General features: G+C 34.5%; 1 pseudogene; it reads right to left on the minus strand.

Moving 5' to 3' along the window:
- LOC147396244 (ABC transporter B family member 4-like) overlaps positions 1-8,167 on the minus strand; it is a 28,074-nt pseudogene extending 19,907 nt beyond the window's left edge.
- Positions 8,168-12,778: the final 4,611 nt, after the last annotated feature.

Raw genomic sequence — 12,778 nt, forward strand, 5'->3', positions numbered from 1 at the left:
TTACATAACATGACCACCCTTTGGCCCTTCTTGCTCTAGGGCATGGATGTCATCAGACAAATCTTATCAAAAGCTGTAAACAAGCACTCCTTCATCCTATTTGCTATCGACTACTTCACTAAGTGAGTAGAAGTTGCATCCTACACCAATGTTACCAAAAACAACGTCTTGAAGTTTGTCAATAACAATATCATATATCGGTATTGACTTCCCAATGGGTTAGTAACTGACAATACAAAAAACTTCAAGAACAAGGATATGATCATGATGTGCAAGGACTTCCAAATCACTCATCACAACTTAGTATCCTACAGACCTAAGATGAACGGGTTAGTCAAGGCAGCCAATAAAAACATAAAAAAATGATCATAAAAAAGATAACAATTACATACAAAGATTGGTACGATATGTTACCTTTTGCGTTCCATGTTTATCGAACCTCGTTCAGGACTTCGACTGGGACAATGCCATTGTAATACCCTAAATTTTAACTGGTATCTCGAAGAAATCAAATAGTGATATTTTAAGGAAAATTCTAAAATAGGGATTTAAAGTAAAATATTCGGATATTGTTATATTTATTTTCAAGGAAAACCAACTTTACCATTATATTCAAAAAGGTCAAATATATATACTTTAGCCTATAAGCAAGTTCGAATTCTAGTTCGGACGAAAAAGTTATGAAATCATCGAATTTCGTGTTGAATGGGATCCAAAATAGTGAAATTACATTAGAGCAAGAATTAGAAAAATTTGACATCACCATTAGGTCTGCAATGAAAAAATATTCAAAATGGAATACTCATTCATCATTTTTCGAGTCCGAATAGTTAAGTTATAGCCAAAATTAGGAATAATGGGAAAATTACAAAGATGCCATCATCTCTTTTCTATTTAAAAGAAAATTGGCTTTCTTTTAATTCTTTCTCTTCTTCTCCAAAGAATCAAAATCCAACCTACTATCAATCCAAGGGTTTCAACCCATTGCCATCAAGTTCTAACACAAACGAGGCTAAGTTGAACCTCGACAAAGAAGGCAAAATTGTCTACTACGACGAGAGCTACAACCTCACCCTGTTTGTTGGCCCGTTCTCGTTCATCTTCCCCATCCTTCATAAAAAATCAGCCAGGAGTGAACCTCAACACACTCTATTCGAAGGCTGCATCGAGTTAGGAGTTAGGTCTATCTTCATTGTAGAAGAGAAGAAGAGCGTTGTCGTCAAATGTTTTTCAAATCCTCGCTCATTTTGCATCCAAGTCAACCCAACCTCAACTCTCATGCCATCCAACCTTGATTTGTAGTGCTATCTTATCACCATTGACATTCACGAACTTCAATAGTGGACTTTCAATTCTTAGTAGTAACTTTAGATTTCGAACTATGCATTTAGGAACTTTTAACGAATATGTGTGGTATTTATAAATCATAGAAATCTTGTGTTTGATTTTAAATTCATCTTCGAATTAGATATTTGATGTGTTTTTATCATGTTTTAACAACAAATTCGTGAGTGGGTTGAAAGGTTCGAAGAATGGAAGAAAAAACTCGAAAAATGATCGAAAAATCAAAATTTCGTGAAATTATTCAGTGTTGTCGGCAGGAGCTGGCGGTGCCACTGTTACCTACCGCAGGCCATTCTGGCGGTTCCACTGCCAAAATCAATGACTTAACATGTTTTCCCACCCTTTATTTCATTAAAAACATTTAAGTAAATGTCCTATTTAATTTTTACTTTTCATATACTTTAAGTTATATAATGAAATTATGGTTTTACCCCCATTTCGAAACAATGGGAATGGTTTCAATATCTAAATCTCAAAAAATCAAAATCTGAATTTTGGTTTAAGAACAAAACGTAAATTTTGACATTTTCGACAAATTCTCAAAAGTTAATATCTTTCACGTTATTTTGAATTAAGTTATAAAAATCACATGGTGTCGAATCTCATGTTCGAGGATTTCATTTCCAAAATTTAATTTTTGATTTCAAGAACTTTGAAAATTTGAATTTCTGACACTTAGCCAAATTTTCACCAATTTTTCCAACTTTGACAGTTTGACTTCGCATACTTATTGGGATCCCGTTTTAACAAAAAATTAATAGTCTTTTAATTGGATGATCAAAATGAAATTGAAAGCTTGAAAAGAAATATTTGATTTGAAAAGTTGAGGAGTAAAAATATTGAGAAATGGGTAAAGGGATGATAATGATGTGTTATGTGTAGGTTGGTGAAGGGATATTTAGGGATAATAATTGGTTGCATGTTTATTTAAATTTTGTTGGCATAGAGGCTCCGAATTCTGTTATTTATTTTAAGCTAAGTAGTCACAGTTGCATGGTAGGAAACTGGATATCCATTCTTAACCTTGTATGGTTAATTTCTCTTTTGCTTTCAAATGAAAATGATATATATATATATATATATACATAACTATTTTGTGAGCTGTTAAAAAGTCTGTGAATGCTTGAAGGGATAGTACGTCATATCATCCGGAGTAGTATACTATACTGGATGTACGGTAGAGACCACCAAGCTTATACATGGTATGAGATGCGTATGAGAGTGGAGTCATAACTGGAATCCAGGTCTATTCTTTTCTATCTTTACCAGTAAACGTGTATTGTAAATGTGGGACCGTATATGAATAGAGTGTATAACTTGGGAATCACATGCACGCCGGATAGGCATATACGAAGATGATTAGTAATGATCACTAACAATCTAGTAGTAGTTAAACGTTCTGACACATCGAAAAGACACTCATTGTTTATAGTCACGTTAAACGGCCAGACAAGCTAGATAAATGGTCCTATAAGTGTGGTAAACAACGATCAACCACAAAATCAGGAACTACGACTTATTTAAGGAATATCATGTCCCGACTAGGAGCGATCTAGTCATGAATCCCAACTCTTTAATTCTATTACTCCATCATCGTGTATTATGTAGCTGTTGTTTTATATTAATATATAAACTGAAAAGCGTACCTATCATTTCAATGTTATCAATTATATTTGTGTAAAAACAAAAATATATAATGAGTACTGATGATTGATGTTATGTGAACTTTTAAATTATTTAGTTGCTCATCCCTGGCTATATACCATTCAACAATTTCGACAAATTTTCAAAGGTTAATATCTTTCACATTATTTTGAATTAAGTTATAAAAATCACATGGTGTTGAATCTCATGTTCGATGATTTCATTTTCAAAAATCAATTTTCAATTTCAAGAACTTTGAAAATTTGAGTTTCCGACACTTAGCCAAATTTTTCACTAGTTTTTTCAATTTTGACAGTTTGACTTCGCATACTTATTGGGACCCTGCTTTAAAAAAAAATTAATATTTTTTCGATTGGATGATCAAAATGAAATTGAAAGCTTGAAAAGAAAGACTTGGTTTGAAAAGATGAAAAGTGAAAATGTCGAAAAAAGGGGAAAGGGATGAAACGATAAAATGTCAAAATCACACTTGAAGGGTGATGTCTGTATTTTACATTGTATGTTGTGTGTAAGTTGGTGAAAGGATATCTAGGAATAATGAATGATTGCATATTCATTTAAATTCTACTGATGCAAAGGCTCCGAGTTCAGTTATTTATTTTAGGTCGAATAGTCACAGTTGCATGATAGGAAATTGGATATCTATTCTTAACCTTGTATTATTAATTTCTCTTTTCTTTTCAAATGAAAATGTATATATATATTGTGAGCTGTTAAAAAGCCTGTGAATGCTTGAAGGGATAGTGCATCATATCATTCGGAGTGGTGTACTATCCTGGTGTACGGTAGAGACCACCAAGCTCATACGCGGTATGAGACGCATATGAGAGTGGAGTTACAACTGAAATCTGGGTCTATTAATTTCTAGCTTTACCAGTGAACTTGTATTGTAAAGGTGGTCGTATATGAATGGAGTTGCATAATTTGGGAATCACATGCACGCCTGATAGGCATAGACGTAGATGATTAGTCAGTGATCATTAACAATCTAGTAATAGTCAAATATTTTGAAACATCGAAAAAAGACCCATTACTTACAGTCACGTCAAATGGCCTACCTGAGTCGGATAAGTGGTCTCGCAAGTATGGTAAACATCGACCAACTACAAAATCAGGAACTACAATTTTATTGAGGAATATCACGTCCCGACTGGGAAAGATCCAGTCGTGAATCCTAATTCTCTAATTCTACTGCTCCACCATTCTGTAATATGTATTTGTTGTCCTAATTTGAATTATAAATTGAAAATCATGTTTACTACTTTAATATTATCAATTATATTTGTATAGAATGAAAATGTATAGTAAGTATTGATGATTGATGTTATGTGGACTTATAAACTATTTAGTTACTCATCCTTGACTATATATACTAGTTAATCGTAGTTTAATTTGTAAAAGTTTTGCATGTTTTGAAATGACTCAGTATGATTACTCGATCACGTTAGGTGAAGTTATTAGTATGAATTGTTTGTGGACCTACTCAATAACCATTGCTACTCACCCTTTTCTTTTTATTTTTTTTTTAATTTCAGAACTTGTAGTTACCGAGACAGGCATAGAGTCGACAATGAGGAGTATCTGATTGGTCAGATCGACAACCAAAATCTGTTGTATGGTGAGCACTAGGGCTACACCCTTTAGTAGGGTCTGTTTCGTCCACGATATATATAGGTTTTGGGGTTGAGTGTTAGGCTCATGTTAGAGTGAGTATTTTTGTAATCATGTATATTGTTGAACTTCCGTACTCTGATCTACTTACGTATTAGATGTAATTAGTCTTTCGCTTTTATTTTCATGTTTGCACTTTTATATACAGGATTTGTTGTATATTGGAAATTCAGGTTTTCAAGTTCTGTGGAACACTATCATAAATAGGAGGAGTCATGTCCAAATTTCGATATGCTACCTAGTAATTTGAGGTTTGACCTTTGGATTTGTGTTAGCGTTTGGCGGGGCGCCACAGCCATACTCGTTGGTATACGGAATAGAAACAGTCTTACCTATTAAGGTTGAGATTCCCTCCCTCGGAATCTTGAAGGAAGCAGAGTTAGATGAAACTAAATGGATTAAGCTTGGTTCGATCAACTGAATTTGATTGAAGAAAAACATCTTACTTTGCCACGGCAAATCTACCAACGGCGAATTGCACGTGCTTATAATAAGAAAGTCAAACTTAGAGATTTATTGTTAGGAGACCTCATCTTAAAGAAGATTCTACCAATCCAAGAAGACGCCAGAGGAAAGTTTTAACTAAACTATGAGGGACCATTTATCGTGCAAAAGGTAATGACAGGAGAAGTTCTAATCCTTGCAGAAATGACGAACAAGTCTTCGCTTAAGAAATATTACGCCTGAGATGACGAAAGGCCATCTTTGCTATCATAAACTAACTATCAACCCTAGTCAACCCTTTCGAGCCATCATGTTCATTTCTTAACCTAAGATTGAGACAAGTCAACAATTATAAAATAAAACAAAAAGAAAAAAAAATCAAGAAGAAAGTATTAAAGTACTCCTGGCCCGCATGAGGAAAAATTATGAACGGCTAAAAATACAAAATAAATAAATAAAAAAGTCAAAAAAACTCAGACACTTGATCTTGAGCTCGACCCAAATTTCCAACCTAAACAAGTTCAAAAGACACTGGGAGGAGACATACCTCACCTTTTCGAAACAAAATAGACAAATCCCATGTCTAACCCACTCTAGATAGACCTAAACCTTAACCTTTTTGTATCCTTCCACTACTATTAACTTAAGTCAATGTTTCATCCCACTGAAAGTCCTTTCGGATCAGGGAATGTTCTAGGGCAATACAATGACAAGAGCAGCACCAATGATCTTACAACTTGATCCGGATCTCAAATCTTATTAGTCATTAGAAGACTCGAGAGGAGAATCCAGATCGGATATTCAAAAAAAAATGCGTTTTGAAGCGTAGAGTAGTTGATTCGCGGCTCGACTTAAGTTGATGAACCATGAAAAGTTGTCAAAAAACTCAATAGGAGAATTTATATCGATTAGTCAAGAAAAAGTTCCACTACAAGAGTAGAGTCTTCGATCTTGTAGCTCAACTTGAGCCACCAAACCACAAAGACACAGAGACTCTGAGCAAGAGTTGTAATGTAAAAATAAAAAAAAATACAAGCATAATCTGAAAGAGCATAATGAAAATCCAAACTGGCATTATGAGTAAAATAGTCAAACTATGGCAAGATCAAAAGCATCAGCACAATGAAAACCTGAAAGGGTATTGATGCGTAAAAATGTGAAAATTGGGTCTAATGAAAATAGTAATTAGCACTAGGGACAATAAGGGGATAACAAACAAAAAAGACACAAAAATAAAAATAAAAAAAGGAACTCTTGGCTCGCAAAAGTATAAATTGTGAACGGCAAAATCTTTTCAAAGTCCCAAGGCCTGAAGAGGTAATAATCTTCCAATATCAGGGCACTGGGGATGACTCTAAAGGAACCAAAAGAACAATTGACGTTCGTATCCCTTATGATTAGCAAAAACACAAAGATAGTCACAGCCAAAGATTTTACAAATTCTGAATTTATTGTACTCATGTGATATAGACATTTCATAAAATTTCAAATAAAAAACTACTATTTTGGCCAATGACGATAAATTTAGGACTTATTCAACAAAACTTCATTTTTTTTTAAAATAATAGATATACATGAGACTAAGTAAGTACAAAACCTATTTTCTTTATATTAAATCTTTCAACATTTTGCATACATTCAAATAATGTCAAGAAAATACAAAAAAAATAAGAATACAACACATAACTTGTCAAACATCATGGTAAGAAATAAAAAATGAGTCAAGGCATTCCTCCAAAGCATGGATTCGGGTAGCTTGGTTGGTCATCATTCTTTCAGCATTTGAAGCGTCACGACTCACCAAATATGCTGTAAAGTCATCAAAATGAGGACTCTAGGCAAGCTGGTCCCTCAAATCAGTAACTTTGGCTCGAAGCCTAGCCACTTCACCACTATCATTAGATCTCGACTGTGCAAGTTTGGATGTCAGTCGAGCAATTTCTTTCTGCATCTTCTTCTCGGATATGAGCTAAATAACCTAAATTCGATGATGATTAGTTTGGGATTCCTCTACTCGATCTCGATAATCAAAGAAGAATGAGGCACCAGGATATGCTCGAGGCACTATCGACACCGACTGCCTCCCATAGATGAGTTCCCAAATTCAATGCAAGTATGACGGGAATATGTGAGCTACAAAGATGGGTCAACTCAAAATCTCAACTTGGCTCCATTCTTGCACGAGTCAACTCAAAAGTATAGTTGACAAAGGACCAACCAACTCGCTAAAATTCTCAAGGATGAGCACACCCTAATCATAGGCAAATTGCCAAAGAACCCAAAAGGGTACATTGTGGGTTGCTCCATGAAGATCAATCAAGACAAGGAAACAGACCCCATCAAATGTAATCACCAGAGACCTCCGAGGTTGGAACACACCAACCCATCTCACCTTCTTATCATCAAGGTTGGAAATGAAGGCATACCATTCCTCTTTACCACTCGAGACCAAGGGAGTAACTCACCTCGACATCATGAGCACAAGTTCAGTATTAATGCAGAATGGGTGGTTAACGACTTCGATTGAAGCCACGTGATCCATAAACCAAAGCTACAAAAATAGGAGCATTTTAAACTCTTGAAAACTAAAAAGTTTAAATTGTAAATCTATGCTAAGTTTGGAATTTACCTGCAGGAGTGGAGAGCATCCGTGAAAATTTTGATCATAACCAGATGAACAAGCCGTAAGAGATTGAAACATCTCACTCAAAAGCATAGGGGCCAATCGGCATCCCTCACGGACTTGTTGTATCACATGAATGAGAGAAAGGTCAATGATGTCTCTGCCACCTAGAAACAAAAGTTGACTCACTACCATCTAAATGAAGGCATTAAAATGAACCAACGGCCTCGAAGGATCTGTAAGATGCTCGATTAAGAAAGATCTAGACGTGGTCTTTAAAATCGATCCATTAGTTAAATCCTTAAAAATCTTACGATTTATCTCCAAGAAGTCAAAAGTCTCGCACAAAGGCAGAACAACAACTGTGCTCGACATTTCGAGACCCAATAACACTTCAAACTCCTCAATGGTGGGAGTCATTTCATGTTCCCTAAAACGAAAAATGTTAAGTTCGGGAACCCAACACTACAACATAGCCTCAATCAAACCCATTGCAATGGGACCTTTGGCATGGAGAGTGTGAACCCTAGCTTGTTCAAACACTATTGAACCTTCACACAAAAAAATAAAAAATTCAAAAAAAAATCAAAAATCAAATAAAAAAAAATCAAAAATCAAACAATAATAAAAAATAATAAAAAAAATAAGAAATCACTCAAAAATCAAAAGAATTTCAAAAAACCTTTCAAGTTGCACTTAACTCCGATTTGTCAAAACGGAACTGAAGAAATACCTGAATTTCAAAATTCATCAAACTTTCATCAAATCCAAGATCTCAAACGAGGTCCGTGTCATCAAGATCAAGGAATTAATAAAGCAAAACTCTATCAGACCCCGTGCTTGAGTAGTTATTTTTTACAAAAGTCATCAATTCAATCGGCAATTCGAAGTCGTATTTTTGTAAAAAAAAATTGCCCTATACAAATAGGGGTTTAGTTTATTCTTTACAGTTCTTTGCACTCAATTCTTCCAAAGAAGGGCAACTATAGACACCCCAATTTAAACGGGCTCTTACTCGAAAGGGCCTAAAAAAATTGGATTTTCTAAATAATTGGTTAATGGGCCTAAAAAGACCAATTCACCAAAACGTGACATTTTGATTAATCCAAGGTCCCTAAGACCCCCTAAGAGTCTAATGGACCTACTCATAAGATTCGGGATACCCACCACCTTACCTACCTTTCATTGCTCTACACTTAAAATCAAACTACTCTAAGCCCGTTTAGGGCCCACGAACCCTCAACTCACAAAAATGCATTTCTCACCCCATTCAATTTAACCTAAACTTAATCCCATACCACCTAAATCCTAAAACACACCCACCCCCAAAAAAGCTATCCTAAATAAATCATTCCCAATCCCAAATAACCTAAAGCTTTCACAAAATCCTAAGTCCAACACACCTAAAGCTCACAAACCATTATCCATATCAAATCTGCATTCATAATCTATAACTCATAACCCACAAACCATCATCCATATCAACCAATCACCCTTTTGATCACCAAAGGAGACACATGTCATCACCCCAACTCAGCTCCCTTATCCAATTACCTATCCCCATCACCTTTTTCTAACAATTCATCTACCTTTATCACCTCTCTCTAAAAATCATCTCAACCCATACCCATCTCTAATCTACTACATCATCTTTTTTCTAAACAAATCATCTACCCCCATCTCAACCCATACCCTTCTCTAACCTACTCATATCATCATTTACAAACCTATTTCTACAGATCAAACCCACACCTTTCATCTCCAATCAAACACTTATTATCTCTAATCAACTCATCTAATCACCTCACCTCCCCGTCTCTTTTGACACATGTCATCATCTCCTTAACCCTTTCAAAATCCAATCAACTAATCCCTTACACAGCCCATTCTCCTAACCTAAACACCTCACCTCTTCAACCTACCTATCACTCAACCCACAAACCACTTCCTTACACTCTCATTCTCTTAAACCAAATACCCGTCATTTTACCTCACGAAACACTCCACCCAAATGGATTTAGTAGGATCCAAATCATTTGGATAAAAATCACTCATTACACAACTGCCCTCATCCCAACTCTAAATTTCATAACCCCACGTTCAAAATCCATGTCATTCTCTACTCCTTCATTCATTCACCCCATTATATCCCTAAAATAACCTCTAAACATCTATAAGTAATCAAGTCTTAGACTTAAAACACTTTTCTTTCAACTCACTTCTACTCCACTCTCACACTCTCACATTTAATCTTCTAAAAAGTATACTTTCATATTTTATTAAGGACTCAAAGAAGAAGACATAGAAGAAGAAAGAAGGAAGGAAAAGAAGAAGAAACAAAAGCTTTAAGGTGGGTCAAAAGAACACACCCCCCTCTCTCTCCCCTCTCCAGATCCCTCTTCTAATTCCCTCTCTATTTTTTTATTTTATTTTAGAAAGCTTCTAAGATGTGATGTTCTCCCTCTTCTATCTCCGATAGATCAGACTTCGATTCGGTTGAAAGTATAGGGGTTGTAACCACTTTCAAAATCAAACCATTTTAATCCTTCACAACGTTTTATGGCAACCGACATTCGAGTTATTTTCGACTATTGAGAATGAACGTGTAACCAAAGCCAACACTTTTCAAATATGTGTTATTTCGAAGGCTAATGCCCATTAGGATCATCTCCTTCGTTGAGATGATTCTTATAAGCTAAAGTCGATAATAAATCCCTACTTAGGGTACAAGTTATCAACACATGACACTTTATTTTATTTTGTATTTTCATCTAAAAATGACCGAGTTGAGTTGACACTTTACCACCACTTGGTGGAGAGAAAATGGTGTCTAACACCTTCCATTTTCTTTGATCGAGCCGTTTACCCCGATCTCAAGGTTAGATCAGTATCTTATCCATCGAAAGTCATTAAACGTCAAAAATTACACTTTTTCTAAAAATACACACCGAGTGACCATTCACACCCTTTTATGAATATGAATAGTGGCGACTCCAAACCTTAGTAGAAGTGATCTTGAAAATCCAAGAATCACGTATCTACAATCACAAGATAAGTAAAACAAATAAAATTTGGAAGCATCTAAAGATTCAATTCCAATTTAATTGAACACATTTGATTCAATTAATGTGATAAGATCCCTAAACAAATTATAATGATACAATAATATCACTTATTCTTGTCAAATAAGTTTTGTAGAGGGTAATAACCACACAATCATCTAGACTGTACACATGTCAAGGCCGATTAAGTGGTACCATGCGCAGATCAGCATACAGGGCACTACTCAACAGAAAGGCATGCCAAGGTAGAGAACGCGTGACATGGCTAGAAAGGTAGTGTAGTACTGAATAAGACCTAGTATGCTAAGAGAATAAGATCCCTTGTGAAAAAATAACCCGTAATCTTGATATGTGCACGTCAAGCCCAGAGATCTCGAAGGAGATCTCCTCAGTATAGCATATCCAATCCCAAAGTTACCAATTCTATTTTATTTTAAATTCCAATTTAATTCAATTAACGTGAATAAGATCCCTAAACAAATTACAATGATGCAATAATATCACTCATTCTTGTTAAATAGGTTTGAAGGTAAAGTGCATTCATAAAGATATGATTGTTGGTGATAACCAACAACGCAAGAAATTTGTCATTATCGTCTCCTTTTTAGAACGAAGTACAAATTTGTCGTTGTCGTCTCCTTTTTATTAAGGATATAGATAGAATCCAAAGTTCCAAACACTTGCAAAATTAATTATGAGAGTTTATATTGGCACCCCAACTTTTACCTATCCTCAACCATTGATTTTTTTAGGGTAAATTACCATTTCGTGTGATGAATATGATGAAATTTTGAGTTCGGTACAATGTTCATTTTAATTCCCAAAACATGTTTTCAAGCCAATTCACTAGTAGGTATTCTAATTTAAAATGACGATCTCATTCATAATTAACAGTAATTTTGTTGTTAAAAACTAAGGATATTTGTCTTTAAATTTCCGAGCAAGATTGTCATTTTTGTTTTTTATTAACAAGATTGTTACTTTAAAATCAAGGAAATTTGTTCTGTAAATTTACAAATGAGATGATCATTTTTTATCAATGGGGGTTGTCACTATAAAGTAGAATATCTACCAACAAACTTACTCGAAAACATGTTTTGGGAGTTAAAATGAACAAGGTATCGGAATCGGAATTTTAGCAAAACTTGTGCACGTTTAGAGGAAATCATTTTTTTTTAATAAATGTTTTAGGAAGGAAATTGAATCCAAATTCTTAGAAAATTAAGTAGAATCCAAAATTAATTATGAGAGCTGTTATTGTCACTCCAACCTTTTTTACTTATTACACACCAATTAAAATTAAAAAATAGGAAAAATTACCATTATGTGTGCTGAATATGATGAAATTTCAATTTCGATACACAATTCATTTTAATTCCCAAAACATGTTATCGAGCAAGTTCGCGGTAGGTATTCTACTTTAAAGTGACGGTCTCGCAAATAAAAAGTGACAAACTTGTTGATAATTACAATTGACCTCATCTTAAAAAAAAAAAAGATATTTGTACTTTAAATTTACCAACGAGGTCGTCACTTTTTTAACAGCGATCACTTTAAAATCAAGGATATTTGTTCTTTAAATTTATCAGCGAGATTATCATTTTAAATTAGAATACCTACCAACAAACTCATTCCAAAATATATTTCGGGAATTAAAATGAACAGTGTATTGGAATCGGAATATTTGCAAAATTTGCACACGTTTTAGGAAAAATCTCTAAAAAAAAAACAAGTCAATGATTGTGTAAAAGTAAAAGTTGGGGAGCCAATAGACTCTCTCTCTCTCTCTCTCGAGATTCCGTTGGTTAGATTTAGGATTTTATATTTGCCCAACCCTATTTGTTGAAGTTGTTTCATGTGTTCTAAGGCTTTGTAATGCTAAAATAATAACTTAACCAAATTTTTGTAATGTTTGAGAAATAATTGAAGAAATTAGAGTGTAATAAGTTGGGGTGCTGATAGCAGCTCT

Source organism: Akebia trifoliata, chromosome 8, assembly GCF_017979445.1.
Source record: "Akebia trifoliata isolate Shusen 1 chromosome 8, ASM1797944v1, whole genome shotgun sequence".
NCBI classification, from domain to species: Eukaryota; Viridiplantae; Streptophyta; class Magnoliopsida; order Ranunculales; family Lardizabalaceae; genus Akebia; species Akebia trifoliata.